The sequence below is a fragment of the Oncorhynchus nerka genome, linkage group LG12 (genome assembly GCF_034236695.1).
Source record: "Oncorhynchus nerka isolate Pitt River linkage group LG12, Oner_Uvic_2.0, whole genome shotgun sequence".
NCBI lineage: Eukaryota > Metazoa > Chordata > Actinopteri > Salmoniformes > Salmonidae > Oncorhynchus > Oncorhynchus nerka.
This window is the reverse complement of record NC_088407.1, coordinates 79,770,197-79,787,852: the sequence shown is the minus strand read 5'-3', so window position 1 is coordinate 79,787,852 and position 17,656 is coordinate 79,770,197. Positions and strand designations below refer to the sequence as shown.

At 41.2% G+C, this 17,656-nt stretch overlaps 1 protein-coding gene across 1 annotated transcript in view; it reads left to right on the top strand.

Annotated features, from left to right (window-relative positions):
- Nucleotides 1-17,656, top strand: part of LOC115121644 (sterile alpha motif domain-containing protein 5-like) — a 103,154-nt gene that overhangs the window by 82,084 nt on the left and 3,414 nt on the right. The window lies entirely within an intron of this gene.

Genomic DNA, 17,656 nt, shown 5'->3' with positions numbered 1-17,656 from the left:
CCCCAAGTATGGCACAGCTTGTATCAAACACACATTTAATGGCTCTAAAATGTAAGTGAAGTTTTGATGAGGAACGGTCAGTCATTTCAACGTTTTTGAGGATTTATGAGCAATATCTTGAGTCTGGTAGCTAAGAAACTAGAAAATAAAACACAATTGTATTGTACACAGTTGCCATATGCACTGCAATATTTAAGGGAGCCTCACATCTTTCAGAGGGATGGTGTCATGGAGCGCATGTCCGTGACTTATAGACCGTGATCCTGAACAAATGATTGGTTGGAGAAACTCTTTGTTTCTATTCAAGGTATAGTCAAGAATCCTGAAACAAAAGAGAATGTTGGATAGGGTTGCGCATTCCATTTGCCAACCATACATTGACATAAGGTGCCAAAGTCAATTGTTAGTTGTGCCAGTTACTAAAACAATGTCACTTGTTAACCATGTTTCTACTGTGTATAAAGCTGGCCATTTTAAACATACATGCTCTAGCAATGTGAAATATATTATTAGAATAACGATTAAAGTGTTGGTAGAGAATAATCATTTAATTTAACCTACCTGATGCATTATTGCGCAATTTATTGAAGTGTGTGTTTATGTAAAAATGTTGTTTTATGGTACATGTCCATGGGAAATTACGCATTTATGGTAGATATGTGTTTTGGGGCTATCATGATGGGACATTCATAGCGGCCGAGAGTTCCTGGATAGAGTATTTAGGTGGTCAGTTGGCCTTTGCCTGGGCGAGAGCAGGCTGGGCAGGTAACAAGTTGGCTAGAGTAGAGTTACACCTGTGTTTGGCTATAGACGGTTGTTACCGGAATAGTTTATACTGAGCATATCTTTGATTTATTCAAGTATTTGTCAAAGTCCTGTTAGTTATTTTCTGTGTTAAGTTTATTGGCCAATTGGTCCTGACCCGGTCTCATCCGGTACCAGAAGATTGGTCCTGACCCGGTCTCATCCGGTACCAGAAGATTGGTCCTGACCCGGTCTCATCCGGTACCAGAAGATCCTGTCGGTCTCCTCACTGTCCAATCCTCTGCTTCTGCTTCACAGGTGGTTGGTGACAAAACTGGAGAGTAATCAGACATTATTTTTTACAACCGAGAGGAAGCAAATGTCTAATATGTTGTATGTTTTAAGCACAATCATTTATTAATTCAATGCAGGTGTCATTGAATCTTTATGAAAATGTTTTTCCATTTTCTCCCACTCCATTCAGCAGTCCTAAAATCTATCATGTTGTTCCATGATTGACGTCTTCCCTGGTCAAACGTAGTGCCCAACATGGGGATGAGTGTGTCATGTGGAGATGCCATGTGGGTTAATTACCAATGCATGAAGCTTGATGTAATTATTTCAGAATCTCTGAATTAAACATGCTTCAGGGGCCAGGAACAATCGACAGACAGGCTCCTCAACCATAGAGGGAAAACGACCCCCTCTCCTGTCACTCTCTTGCTCTCTCCATCTTTTAAAAAAGTGATAATTTCCCTCGGTCTCTTTCATCACTCCCTCTTGGTTGCTATCTCTCACTGTCTGTCTCTCCCCATCTCCCCCTAGCTCTTTGCTGTTGAATTGTAAAGGGGATCTCTTCTTGCCTAGAGATTTTTGGGGGGGACGTTTGTCAGCCTGCTATGAAAGTCCCTGCTAATGGATTTAAGGTCAATGTCCCAATCCCCTGGGCTAGGGCAGTTCGCCTTACTGATAAAGAGAAATGCTCGGTGTTCGTTCTGATTATTCCCATCCTCTTTTAAAGTGTCATTCAGATCCTTTACAACGCCGTAACGTTTCATCCGTGAATCTTAGAAATAAATTATATTACATAATAGATGTCTGAGCAGACACCCGCTCTGCGGCGTTCTGATGTGGTCAATCGGTTTAGTTTAGCCTCTTCCACTTCCTTATAGCAACCGTCTCTATGCGGGGAAGCTCATGCAGGAGAGAGCATCAGTGGCACACGTCTCAACATTAGAAGGTCTAGTTTACTGTTCTTCTGTGTGGTAATGATGGTCTATTGTCGGTCAATAAATAGAGGGAAGGAAGGGGAGATGGTGGGAGGAAAGATGGAAGGGGAGAGAGGAGGGTGGGAGCCAAGGTTATTATAGGAAACTAAATCAAAACAAATCATGAAGAAGCTATTTTGTAAACGGAAATAAAATCATTAACAAACCTGTTAATGATGTGGCACCCAACCATTGGTGGATGCATGCATCATCAATTCAGGGGGAACACCACGTTGATGTGGTTAGCTGATACCTAAAATACCTATCCAGGTGTTGCTCAGATCTTACGTCTGAGTAGAGGAACGGCCCATTTGAGATGAGTTTGATGCAAGATTTTGCACAGTCACAGAGTGTCTGCACATGTGCGCTTCATACTGCTACAACATGGTAGCTAATGGGACCTTAACAGTGGGAAGTTTAGCCTCGTGCTTCAACCCTCCTAGTTGTTGCGGAAATTGTTACTGTTTTACTTCGTAAATATAAAAACGAAATAGAAATGTTTGCTTATTGCTAAAATTATAATAGTTCGCCTAATTTCAGTATGTGACAAAACAAACAAGTATATTGTAGAGAATCATTGTACCATCTTAACCGGTGTGAAATATATTTTCCATAACCAAAAATATTGTATTTTCAGCTCTAATGAAACTGTTGTACAAAACCGAAAGTAAAAGACGCAAAAACTAAATTTAAGAACGAGAAGCATAAAAATAACACACACAGAACAGATCTACCACTTTGAAAGCAAGTCTATGAGAATGAATTTGGTTTGACCACCCAAAAAGTTGCATATTGCAGCTTTAATTTAAAGCCACAATTATAATCATCTTGGGAGGAGAGGGATGCCGTTTTTAATGTGATTCCAAACAAGGTCAGATTGAACAAGTACTCAGTGTGTGTGTAGCTGTCTGTTATGATCATATTCAGGAGGAACTGGCAGACCCAGACAGACAGCACACCTCCTCCTTCTGTCCATCCCCAGTCCCCCCCCAGGGGGGGTGCAGCACATACCTACCTCACTCATCCATCTGCCCCTGCACTAGAAGCACTACCACTGATCTAATGATAGTGTTCCTGGCTGCCCTGCCATAGCTCTGTACACTGGAGACAATGAGGTTAATATTAGGAGACAGACACGGGATTTAACCACCCTAATCTCATACTAGGGCGAGTGGGTTTATATTGGGGCCAGTCAAAGGTCAGACTAAGAGCTGCATTTTTGTTCTGTTAAAACATTTTGAATTTAGTTCATGGGAGGGGGGAGGGGGGCATTATTGTTCATTTCCAGTGTCATAGGACTGTGTTTACATGTACACGTTCATTTGATTAGGATTGTTTTAGGAGGATTGGGAGTTTCTTACCAGAGGATATTCAGATGGCTACCCTTTGTAAATATTGACCATGAGTAGATTGTCCAAGATCTTATGAAGACACAGGACGCCTTGTCATCATGGATAGTATGTTTTTGTTAGAATACCTAATATAAATTAACTTTTAGGATTCCCTCAGTCTCCTTCACCCTCTGTGAACCAAGAAGTAGAGAATGTATGGATGGGCTAGTTCACTTGCCTTTTGCTGCCCTCTGCTGGTAGTCAGTGAGACGTTGGGCTGAATGATCATCACTAAACCTTGCTCCTTCTGTGTCTAAGTTGATTTAGCCCCATACTCATTGAGTGTCACCTATTTGTGGTATCAATTCCTTATTCATGCTTGAACAAACTTTTGTGGTTCAAACTTGTGAAATGGCGTGTTACACACACACACACACACCCTAACACTCAGCAGAGAGTGGTTTATGTTATCTAGTGAATGAACAGTTAGTCAGTGTGTGTGGTAGTGAGCAGAAAGGGGGGGGGGGGGGACATAAGAAACAGGCTGCCAACTTGTGGTGAGAATTGTAAAAGATCTTTACTTTTCCCGTTACCCTCACGCTCAACTGGAGGACCTGGTGAACTAATGCCTGTTAGTTTAGTGTTGGTTTGCTGATGTTAGCCTTCTTTCATAGGATCAACAACGTTGTTCTGTAATAATAGACCTCTTTCGTGGCTGTGGAGAAGTTTTATCATAATAATTGATCTGCTGTTATTTGCTGTGTCTCTGGTTCCTTCCCTTTAGTGTCGTGCTGTTTTCACCAAGCCGTGTGTGTGTACAGTATGACCCTGCTAAGAGATTGTTGTGATGGACATGATAGCTATGATGTATGATATGACCCATTCCCCTGTTGTTAGACTGTGCTGATGCATGACAAAGGGATATGTACTGTAGCAGGCCTGTTGCACATAATGGGTGTCTGCTGAATGGTTGATAGTTGTCCGACTGAAGGAGTGAATGCGAAGGCCTATGTGTTTGCTAACTCTTATTAGGCTGAGATGATTGGCACAGAAGTAGGAATTGATATAGAGGAGCGACCTAAGGAGATAAGAGATGTGCGGATTTGTATCTCTATATTGGCGGCAGGTAGCCTAGTGGTTAGCGTTGGGCAGTAACTGAAAGGTTGCTTGTTCGATCCCTGCTCTTGAGCAAAGGCACTTAACCCTAAAGGCTCCAGGGTCTCCGTTAATAATGGTTGATCCCTGGCCATGACCACACTTTCTGAGGGTGTCTCATGGGGAGGGATATGCAAAAAAACAAAATGTCAATTTCACCATAATTGTACAGATTAAGAGGTTGTACATGGGTGAAACAGGACAAGTATAAGTGCCCCCTATTTGACTAGCTTTTGGCGGTAAACCGAGATATTTGGAAATAGCCACGGGATGGTTTTTCAATATTGTCGATAACGTTGAAACTATTTCTTTAAAGTTGTTCAATAAATGTGAATATTGTATCAATTTAAGTAAATATCTGCAGTCAACTTGTGCAATACGTTAGGAGATAAAGCATATCGTGTTAATTTCACCTGTCACATTACTTAGCATCATTGTGCAGACGAGCCAGTCACGTGTGTTTTGTTTGTTAAATAGCACAACGGGAGAAAGCAGGAGCAGGTGAGTCCAGCAGTGTATTTACAGGGGTCGTGTTTTATATTGAAAGTCAAGTGTTTTGTTTGCTTCAGTAGAGTGATCCCAGGGACGTGCAACTGTAGTTTTCCTTCACAGAAAATAGCTTTATTTTCATCAGATGACAACAATGGAATTGATTGTTTTTTTGTGTTTTGTTTTTTAAAATTACGGTGCATGGCCATCATGTTTATCATAGGAAGATTGTAGCCAGCTACATTTATATTTTTTTTGCTTAAAGTTAATCTGGCATTTTTACAAAGAATTAGGCTGGCTACACCGCGATAAGTAGCTACCCGTCAGTCAGAGCGCTGTCTGCTGTTAGAATGCCCCTTCGGGAATTCTCATCCGAGTGGAGAAGTGCAACTGAGCAGAAATTACAATAAGAATTTTAGAGCTGTGGTTACAAAACAATATTTCTGCATTTTATACATTTTTCCTACGTGAAAATCACAGAACGGGACCCCTAAGTTTAACTTGCTAGTGACAGTGCATTTGGAAAGTATTCAGACCCCTTGACTTTTTCCACATTGTTACCTTACAGCCTTATTCTAAAATTGATGCAAATTATATATATATTTTATCCATCTATATACAATACCCCATAAAGACAAAGCAACATTTTTGCAGATGTATAAAAAAACTGAAATATCACATTCAGACCCTTTTGAAGCACCTTTGGCAGCAATTACAGTATTGTTTTCTTGGGTATGACGCTACAAGCTTGGCACACCTGTATTTGGGGAGTTTAACCCATTCTTCTCTGCAGATCATCTCATGCTCTTTTAGGTTGGATAGGGAGCAATGCTGCACAGCTATTTTCAGGTTTCTCCATAGATTTTCGATCGGGTTCAAGTCCCAGTCCTGGCTGGGACACTTAAGGACATTTAGAGACTCCTGCGTTGTCTTGGCTGTGTGCTTAGGGTTCTTGTCCTGTTAGAAGGTGAACCTTCTCCCCCAGTCTGAGGTCCTGAGCGCTCTTCAGCAGGTTTTCATCAAGGATCTCTCTGTTCTGATTCTGCCACCACCATACTTCACCGTAGGGATGGTGCCAGGTTTCCTCCAGACATGAGGCTTGGCATTCAGGACAAAGAGTTCAATCTTGGTTTCATCAGACCAGAGAATCTTGTTTCTCATGGTCTGAGAGTCCTTTAGGTGCCTTTTGGCAAACTCCAAGCGGGCTGATGTGCCTTTTACTGAGGAGTGGCTTCCGTCTGGCCACTCTACCATAAAGGCCTGATTGTTGGAGTGCTGCAGAGATGGTTGTCCTTTTGCAATGTTCTCCCATCTCCACAGAGGAACTCTGGAGCTCTGTCATAGTGACCATTAGGTTCTTCGTCACCTGACCAAGACTCTTCTCCCCCGATTGCTCAGTTTGGCCGGGTGGCCAGCTCTAGGAAGAGTCTTGGTGGTTCCAAACTTCTTCCATTTAAGAATGATGGAGGCCAGTGTGTTCTTGGGGATCTTCAATGCTGCAGACATTTTTTGGTACCCTTCCCCATATCTGTCTTGACACAATCCTGTCTCGGAGCTCTATGGACAAGTCCTTCGACCTCATGGCTTGGTTTTTGCTCTGACATGCACTGTCAATTGTGTACCTTTCCAAATCATGTTCAATCAATTGAATTTACCACAGGTGAACTCCAATCAAGTTGTAGAGACATCTCAAGGATGGTCAATGGAAACAGGATGAACCTGAGCTCATTTTCAAATCTCATAGCAAAGGGTCTGAATACTTATGTAAAGGTATTCATTTTTATTTTTAATACATTTGCAAACATGTCAAACTGTTTTCACTTTGTCATTATGGGGTATTGATGAGGAAAAACAATTTAATCAATTTGAGATAAGGCTGTAAATTAACAATGTGGAAAAAGTCAAGAGGTCTGAATACTTTCCCGAATGCACTGCATCGAAGTGGCTGAATTAATAACTAGACGGGGCATCATTGTTAGCTTTGCCGTGTCAAAGACAAAGCCCTTTTGATGAGCTCTACGTACAGCTGCCACTGCTATCTTGACATTCAGTAGCTCCTACATATGGTTGTGGATGTAAATTCTATATAACTTGTGGAATTTTTGTTAGCATTCTGGTAATAGACACGCAATGGGCTTTTATGTGGTTTTTTGTGTACTTTTCTGCCCCCTTGTGTACCAAACCGGGTAATGGCATAAATCCAAGGATGAGAGGATGGTATGACAATATAAAACTGTGGATACCGCTCAAGCCTATATTTGACCGTGATATGTAATGCTTCATCTGAAGTGTGTGTGTTAGTGAGAGCATCCCCAGATAACTCCAGCTCCACCATAAGCAGTCAGGTGAATTATCCACTGTAGCGTTGTTTCTGAAAGGAGCACCTAAAGACAGATCTCTTATCACCAGACATACAGCGGCCTCAGGACACGAGACGAGGAAGATGTTTTGTCTTCAGATACCTTCCGGACCTATTGTCAACTGGTAATGTGACTGTCCTTTACTCCTCTGATCTGGTGAGACCTGTTACAGGGGACTACCTCAGTTACTGCTTAGAGAGGGAGAGAAGCACTGATGCTATGGTTCAGTAGTTTCAATGGAGATTCCCCCTGTCAGGACGTGCACAGGGCATCTGCAACCCATCTGTTCCGTTTGTCTGGGGGTCATACTGTAACAAAGGTGCCTGGTTGTGGCTTTCCCTCTACTCTTGACTGACGAGCATCAGACGGTTGTATACAAAGTGAAGTATTAAGCAGGATCTTGGATGGGGAATGTAACTATGGCCATTACATTCACGAGCATAATAATGTAAGAAGGTATTTTTCATAGAAGTGAAGACATCAAGACAGCTGTTTTTCATAGCAGCTTACAATGACGTAGGACGTGTTGTGTTGAACATACCATGCAAAATAAGCGCTGGGAGGCATGAGATATCATGTGGTCACCCCACAATGGAATGTTTATGAGAAGCACGCAGTGGCGATCTGTCTGTGGTCTGACAGTGCTATGCCTCTCAATGGACAACAGTCTAGATCATTTGTTCATTCATTTCTCAACTCGACGGGTGAAATGAAAAGGTCTGCGTCCCAAATTGCACCCTGTTCCCTATATAGTGCACTACTGGTCAAAGGGCCCTGGTGAAAAGTAATACACTTCATAAGGAATGGGGTACCATTTGGGATGCATGCAGCCAAGCATCTAGATTTGACTGTTTCTGACCTCCGGGGCATCATGTAATTTAACCGAATGAATGGTTCTTTTTTTCTGGACACTTGAGCCAGTCAGTCACAGCATCATACCACGAGGGTTAGGGTTAGTATCATACCACAAGGAGGAGACCAGTGAGCCTTCAGTTACTGGTCACAGCATCATACCACGAGGGTTAGGGTTAGTATCATACCACAAGGAGGAGACCAGTGAGCCTTCAGTTACTGGTCACAGCATCATACCACGAGGGTTAGGGTTAGTATCATACCACAAGGAGGAGACCAGTGAGCCTTCAGTTACTGGTCACAGCATCATACCACGAGGGTTAGGGTTAGTATCATACCACAAGGAGGAGACCAGTGAGCCTTCAGTTACTGGTCACAGCATCATACCACGAGGGTTAGGGTTAGTAGCATACCACAAGGAGGAGACCAGTGAGCCTTCAGTTACTGGTCACAACTTAAGATTGTTTGGAGAAAAGACACTAGAATACATACCCTTTTTAAATTCATTATAACATAATGTGTTGAACATTTCTGATTTAGTTTAGAGAGATAAGGTTAGGCAGAGTACAGACATTTTAAATCCACTCAAATGACTAGTGTGAGGGATGCATACTCTTCTTAAATGATTAATAATAACAGATGTAATATTTTCAGCTTTCTTTATGTTGTCTGCATGCTTTGTGGTTGTAGGTTTGGGGTAAAGAGGCAGTTGGAGTATAGCATGTATGGGAGATTTACACTACCAGTCAAACGTTTTAGAACATCTACTCATTCAAGGGTTTTATTTTATTTGTACTATTTTCTACATTGTAGAATAATAGTGAAGACATTAAAACTATGAAATAACACATATGGAATCATGTAGTAACCAAAAAAGTTAAATAAATCAATATATTTTATATTTGAGATTCTTCAAATAGCCAAACTTTGCCTTGATTACAGCTTTGCACCCTCTGGGCATTCTCTCAACCAGCTTCACCTGGAATGCTTTTCCAACAGTCTTGGATTCCCACACGCTGAGCACCTGTTGCCTGCTTTTCCTTCACTCTGCGGTCCGACTCATCCCAAACCATCTCAATTTGGCTGAGGTCGGGGGATTGTGGAGGGCAGGTCATCTGATGCAGCACTCCATCACTCTCCTTCTTGGTAAAATAGCCCTTACACAGCCTGGAGGTGTATTGGGTCATTGTCCTGTTGAAAAACAAATGATAGTCTCACTAAATCCAATCCAGATGTGATGGTGTATCGCTGCAGAATGCTGTGGTAGCCATGCCGGTTAAGTGTGCCTTGAATTCTAAATAAATCAGACATTGTCACCAGTAAAGCACTCTCACAGCATAACACCTCGTTCTCCATGTATTACGGTGGGAAATACACATGCAGAGATCATCCATTCACCCACACCGCGTCTCACAAAGACACAGGCGGTTGGAACCAAAAATCTACAATTTGGACTCCAGACCAAAGGACAAATTTCCACCGGTCTAATGTCTATTGCTCATGTTTGTTGGCCCAAGCAAGTCTCTTCTTATTATTGGTGGTCTTTAGTAGTGGTTTCATTGCAGCAATTCGACCATGAAGGCCTGACTCACACAGACTCTTCTGAAGAGTTGATGTTGATGTGTCTGTTACTTGGACTCTGAAGCATTTATTTGGGCTGCAATTTCTGAGGCTGGTAACTCTAATGAACTCATCCTCTGCAGCAGAGGTAACTCTGGGTCTTCCATTCCTGTGGCGGTCTTCGTGAGAGCCAGTTTCATCATAATGCTTGATCGTTTTTGCGACTGCACTTGAATAAACTTTCAACGTTCTTGAAATTTTCCGTATTGACCGACCTTCATGTCTGAAAGCAATGGACTGTTTCTCTTTGCTTATTTGGGCTGTTCTTGCCATATTCTACAGTCGTGGCCGAAAGTTTTGAGAATGACACATATTAATTTTCACAAAGTCTGCTGCCTCAGTTTGTATTAGATGTCGACTGATTAATCGAAATGGCCGATTTAATTAGGGCCGATTTCAAGTTGTCATAACAATCGGAAATCGGTATTTTGGGGCGCCGATTAGACAAAAAAAAAAAAAGTATTTTTTATACCTTTTATTTAACTAGGCAAGTCAGTTAAGAACACATTCTTATTTTCAATGACGGCCTAGGAACAGTGGGTTAACTGCTTTGTTCAGGGGCAGAATGACAGATTTTCATCTTTTCAGCTCAGGGGATCCAATCTTGCAACCGTACAGTTAACTTGTCCAACGCAATAACGACTTGCCTCTCTCTCGTTGCACTCCACAAGGAGACTGCCTGTTAAGCGAATGCAGTAAGTCAAGGTAAGTTGCTAGCTAGCATTAAACTTTTATCTTATAAAAAACAATCAATCATAATCACTAAATCAAATCAAATCAAATGTTATTAGTTAACTAGTGAAACTAGTTAACTACACATGGTTGATATTATCTAGCGTGTCCTGCGTTGCATATAATCTGACTGAGCATACAAGCATACAAGTATCTGACTGAGCGGTGGTAGGCAGAAGCAGGCGCGTAAACATTCATTCAAACAGCACATTGTTGCGTTTTGCCAGCAGCTCTTCGTTGTGCGTCAAGCATTGCGCTGTTTGACTTCAAGCCTATCAACTCCCGAGATGAGGCTGGTGTAACCGAAGTGAAATGGCTAGCTAGTTAGCGTGCGCTAACTAGAGGGACGGAAGCTATACTGTTTCACTGGCAATACTAAAGTGCCTATAAGAACATCCAATAGTCAAAGGTTAATGAAATACAAATGGTATAGAGGGAAATAGTCCTATAATTCCTAGAATAACTACAACCTAAAACTTCTTACCTGGGAATATTGAAGACTCATGTTTAAAGGAACCACCAGCTTTCATATGTTCTCATGTTCTGAGCAAGGAACTGAAACGTTAGCTTTCTTGCATAGCACATATTGCACTTTTGCTTTCTTCTCCAACACTTCGTTTTTGCATTATTTAAACCAAATTGAACATTTAATTTTTTACTTGAGGCTAAATTGATTTTATTGATGTATTATATTAAGTTAAAATAAGTGTTCATTCAGTATTGTTGTAATTGTCATTATTAAAAAAATATATATTAAACAAAGCGGCTAATTGATCGGTATCGGCTTTTTTGGTCCTCCAATAATCGGTATCGGCGTTGAAAAATCATAATCGGTCAACCTCTAGTTTGTATGATGGCAATTTGCATATACTCCAGAATGTGAGAGTGATCAGATGAATTGCAAAGTCCCTCTTTGCCATGCAAATTAACTGAATCCCCCAAAAATATTTCCCCTGCATTTCAGCCCTGCCACAAAAGGACCAGCTGACATGTCAGTAACACAGGTGTGAGTGTTGACGAGGACAAGGCTGGAGATCACTCTGTCATGCTGATTGAGTTCAGATAAGACTGGAAGCTTCAAAAGGAGGGTGGTGCTTGGAATCATTGTTCTTCCTCTGTCAACCATGATTTCCTGCAAGGAAACACGTGCAGTCATCATTGCTTTGCACAAAAAGGGCTTCACAGGCAAGGATATTGCTGCCAGTAAGATTGCACCTAAATTAACCATTTATCGGATCATCAAGAACTTCAAGGAGAGCGGTTCAATTGTTGTGAAGAAGTCTTCAGGGCGCCCAAGAAAGTCCAGCAAGCGCCAGGACGTCTCCTAAAGTTGATTCAGCTGCGGGATCGGGGCACCACCAGTACAGAGCTTGCTCAGGAATGGCGGCAGGCAGGTGTGAGTGCATCTGCATGCACAGTGAGGCGAAGACTTTGAGGATGGCCTGGTGTCAAGAAGGTCAGCAAAGAAGCTACTTCTCTCCAGGAAAAACATCAGGGACAGACTGATATTCTGCAAAAGGTACAGGGATTGGACTACTGAGGACTTGGGTAAAGTCATTTTCTCTGATGAATCCCCTTTCCGATTGTTTGGGGCATCCGGGGAAAAAGCTTGTCCAGAGAAGACCAGGTGAGCGCTACCATCAGTCCTGTGTCATGCCAACAGTAAAGCATCCTGAGACCATTCATGTGTGGGGGTTGCTTCTCAGCCAAGGGAGTGGGCTCACTCACAATTTTGACTAAGAACCCATGAATAAAGAATGGTACCAACACATCCTCCAAGAGCAACTTCTCCCAACCATCCAGGAACAGTTTGGTGACGAACAATGCCTTTTCCAGCATGAGGGAGCACCTTGCCATAAGGCAAAAGTGATAACTAAGTGGCTCGGAGAACAAATCATTGATATTTTGGGTCCATGGCCAGGAAACTCCCCAGACCTTAATCCCATTGAGAACTTGTGATCAATCCTCAAGTGGCAGGAGGACAAACAAAAACCCACATTCTGACAAACTCACAGCATGCCAGGGCGGATTGCAGAGGTCTTGAAAAAGAAGGGTCAACACTGCAAATATTGACTCTTTGCATCAACTTCATGTAATTGTCAATAAAAGCCTTTGACACTTGTGAAATGCTTGTAATTATACTTCAGTATTCCATAGTAACATTGACAAAATATCTAAAGACACTGAGGCAGCAGACTTTGAAAATTAATATTTGTGTAATTCTCAAAACTTTTTGCCACGACTGTAGACTTGATATTTTACCAAATAGGGCTATCTTCCGTATACCCTCCCCCTACCTTGTCATAACACAAATGATTGGCTCAAATGCATTAGGGAAAGAAATTCCACAAATATACTTTTAAGAAGACACACCTGTTAATTGAACTGCATTCCAGGTGACGACGTCATGAAGCTGGTTGAGAGAATGCTTCTACACCTGCATTGCTTGCTGTTTGGGGTTTTAGGCTGGGTTTCTGTACAGCACTTTGAGATATCAGCTGATGTACGAAGGGCTATATAAATACATTTGATTTGATTTGAATGCCAAGAGTGTGCAAAGCTGTCATCAAGGCAACGAAGAATCTCAAATATAAATATACTTTGATTTGTTTAACACTTTTTTTTTTTTTTTACCACATGATTCCATGTGTTATTTCATAGTTTTGATGTCTTCACTATTATTCTACAATGTTGACAATAGTAAAAAATAAAGAAAAATCGTTGCATGAGTGCGTGTTCTAAAACTTTTGACCGGCAGTGTATGGGATAGCTTAGTACAGGAGATATATGGAAGATGGTGCCGGAGAGAATGGCTGTTGTTTTATTGGCTCTTAAAACTTCTTATGGCTGGGGGCAGTATTGAGTAGCTTGGATGAATAAGGTGCCCAGAGTAAACTGCCTGCTCCTCAGTCCCAGTTGCTAATAAATGCATATTATTTGGATAGAAAACACCAAAGTTTCTAAAACTCTTTGAATGATGTCTGTGAGTATAACAGAACTCATATGGCAGGCAAAAACCTGAGAAAAAATCCAACCAGGAAGTGGGAAATCTGAGGTTGGTCGATTTTTCAACTCATTCCCTATTGAAGATACAGTGGGATATTGCACCTCCTAAGGCTTCCACTAGATGTCAACCGTCTTTAGAAACTTGTTTGAGGCTTCTACTGTAAAGGACGGGCTCATAAGGTCTCTTTGAGGCAGTGGTCTGGCAGATTGCCACGAGCTGGTCACGCGCATTCACATGAGAGGTTGCTCGCGCTCCATTGCTTTTCTACAGACAAAGGAATTCTCCGGTTGGAACATTATTGAAGTGTTATGTTAAAAAACATCCTAAAGATTGATTCTATACATCGTTTAACCTGTTTCTACGGACTGTAATGGAACTTTTTGACATTTCGTCTGCTCCTAGTGAACGCCCTTCGTGACTTTGGATTTGTTTACAAAACGCGCTAACAAAAGTAGTTATTTGGACATAAATGATGGACATTATCGAACAAATCAAACATTTATTGTGGAACTGGGATTCCTGGGAGTGCATTCTGATGAAGATCATCAAAAGTACGTGAAAATTTATAATGTTATTTCTGACTTCTGTTGACTGCACAATATGGTGGACATCTTTTTGGCTTGTTGGGTCTCTGAGTGCAGTACTCACTCATGGTGCAGTACTCACTCACTCATTGCATGGTTTGCTTATTTTCGTAAAGCTTTTTTGAAATCTGACACAGCGGTTGCATTATCTAAAGTTCCATGCATAACACTTGTATTTTCATCAACATTTATAATGAGTATGTCTGTAAATTGATGTGGCTCTCTGCAAAATCACTGGATGTTTTGGAACTACTGAACATAACGCGCCAATGTATACTGAGAATTTTGTATATAAATATGAACTTTATCCAACAAAACATACATGTATTGTGTAACATGAAGTCCTATGAGTGTCATCTGATAAAGATCATCAACGGTTAGTGATAGAATTAATCTCTATTTCTGATTTTTGTGACTCCACTCTTTGGCTGGAAAAATGGCTGTGTTTTTCTGTGACTTGGCTCTGACCTAACATAATCGTTTGTGGTGCTTTCGCTGTAAAGCCTATTTGAAATCGGACACTGTGGTGGGATTAACAACGAGATTACCTTTTAAAAATGGTATAAAATACTTGTATGCTTGAGGAGTTGTAATTATGAGATTTCTATTGTTTTGAATTTGGCGCCCTGCACTTTCACTGACTTGTCATATCGATCCCGTTAACTTCTTAGGGCTGAGATCGCGTTTTTTGCATCGTAGCATTTCACTGTAAGGTCTGCAACTGTTGTATTTGGCGCATGTGACAAATAAAAATAAATATTCTGTTCTGGCTGTTGACATTAACAGCCCCATTAGATGTTACATGTCATGTAATGTAAGACTTTGTGATACTAAAGAGGACATATTGTACGTACAGTACAGTTAGGAACTTCCGCTAACTGCATGAAATATTACTTTGAAGTCTAACATTAAACTATAGTACTACATTATCCTTTTAAATTAAAAAAAAATAATATATACTGAACAAAAATATTAATGCAACATGTAGAGTGTTGGTCTCATGTTTCATGAGCTGAAATGAAAGTTCCCTGAAGTGTTCCATATGCACAAAAAGCTTCATTCTCTCCGATTTGATGCACACATTTGTTTACATCCCTGTTAGTGAGCATTTCTCATTTGCAAAGATAATCCATCCACCTGACAGGTGTGGCATATCAAGAAGCTGATAAAACTACATGATCATTACACAAGTACACCTTGTGCTGGGGACAATAAAAGGCCACTCCTAAAATGTATTGTCTTCTCACAAAACACAATGCCACCAATGTGAAGTTTTGAGGGAGCATGCAATTGGCATGCTGACTGCAGGAATGTCCAACAGAGCTGTTGTCAGAGAATTGAATGTTGATTTCTCTACCATAAGTCGCCTCAAATGTCGTTTTAGAAAATGTGTTTGTACATCAAAAAGTCCTCTATCGGATTTGTTTTACTGTGGATATAGATACTTTCGTACCTGTTTCATCCAGCATCTTCACAAGGTCCTTAGCTGTTGTTCTGGTATTGATTTGCACTTTTCGCACCAAGGTACGTTCATCTACAGGAGACAGAACACGTCTCCTTCCTGGGCAGCATGATGGCTGCGTGGTCCCATGGTGTTTATACTTGCGTACTATTGTTTGTACAGATGAACGGTGGTACCTTCAGACGGTTGGAAATTGCTACCAAGGATGAACCAGACTTGTGGAGGTCTACAATTATTTTTCTGAGGTCTTGGCTGATTTCTTTAGATTTTCCCATGATGTCAAGCAAAGAGGCACTGAGTTTGAAGGTAGGCCTTCAAATACATCCACAGGTACACCTCCAATTTACTCAAATGATGTCAATTAGCCTATCAGAAGCTTCTAAAGCCATGACATTATTTTCTGGAATTTTCCAAGCTGTTTAAAGGCACAGTCATCTTAGTGTATGTAAACTTCTGATCCACTGGAATTGTAATACAGTGAATTAAGTTAAATAATCTGTCTGTAAACATTTGTTGGAAAAATGACTTGTCATGCACAAAGTAGATGTCCTAAATGACTTGCCAAAACGACAGTTTGTTAACAAGACATACGTGGAGCGGTTGAAAAACGAGTTTTAATGACTACACCCTAAGTGTATGTAAACTTCTGACTTCAACTGTAACAGCAGCAGCTTGTCAGCTTTGCATTCCTCAGAATTTTTGCAGAGCTGGGGACCATGTTTAATCACTGTTTTTCTTCCAAAGAGAAAATAATGATATGAAATATTGAAGAATGTCTGAGTCAGTGAAATTAAACACCAGGGATGCATCTCAAATGGTACCCTATTTCGCTATATAGGGTACACCTTTTGATCAGAACCCTATAGGCCCTGGTCAAAAGTAGTGCACTTAAAGGGAATAAGGTGTACTTTGGGATACATCCCTGGTGTTTAATTTCACTGACTCAGACATTCTTCTTCAGCACAAACTGCTTATCAGTGAGAAGCTCAAGGTTACAGCTGATCTGGCCAATGTTTCATATAATTATTTTCTCTTTGGAAGAAAAACAGTGACTAAGCATGTTCTCCAGGCAGCTCTGCGAAAACTCGTGAGTATCCCCATAACAGTACTGATATGGGGATATTAACATGTTCTCCAGGCAGCTCTGTGAAAACTCGTGAGTATCCCCATAACAGTACTGATATGGGAATATTAACATGTTCTCCAGGCAGCTCTGTGAAAACTCGTGAGTATCCCCATAACAGTACTGATATGGGGATATCAACATGTTCTCCAGGCAGCTCTGCGTAAACTCGTGAGTATCCCCATAACAGTACTGATATGGGGATATCAACATGTGATTCAGCAGCGTAGTCGATATCCATGAAGCCCTCACCTAGTCCCTGTCATGTAAACATAAAGGAAGAGTACAATGTCCTATCAGATTACAGAGAGGAACAGGGCTGTAGAGTAAATGGTGTCAGCCCGGCTCTGTAGGACAGGACAGATATCACTATATTATTTATTTTTTATTTCCAGTTTGCGAGAGGAAAATCATCAGCAATACTTTGAAGACATTTGCAGGAGATGAGTCTGCAAAAGTCCTCAACCTTTTCCTATCTTTTTAATTTTCTTCAGCCCACACAACAAAGGGCACTAAAGAACACAATAGTAGGATGTCTCTGCAGTGTTCTGTAGGTCTGGAGATCCTGGGTTTCTATTGAGGAAAAGCCATCTCACTAGTATTCCTGGTTATTTCTGGTACAATGAGCTGTGTACTTGTACCAAAACTTCTCAAGTTGATACTGTTGACAGTGGTCAGGTCAAAGACTACTGTACATACGATGCTTCTGGGGTGACTCCTGAGGAGGTCTGGAGAGTGTGTAGGCATTGTATTACTGGTGGAGAGGGAGAGCCAGTAGCTCAGACACACACACACACACACACTAGTCTTTCTGGCCCCTGGTCTCCCACAGTCCCCCGGTTCTCTACCACAGCACTTTACGACATCTGATGTTGATGTCGTAAAACAGTGGTCAGTTTACGTGTCTACTGTTTTCCTGTTGTACTATG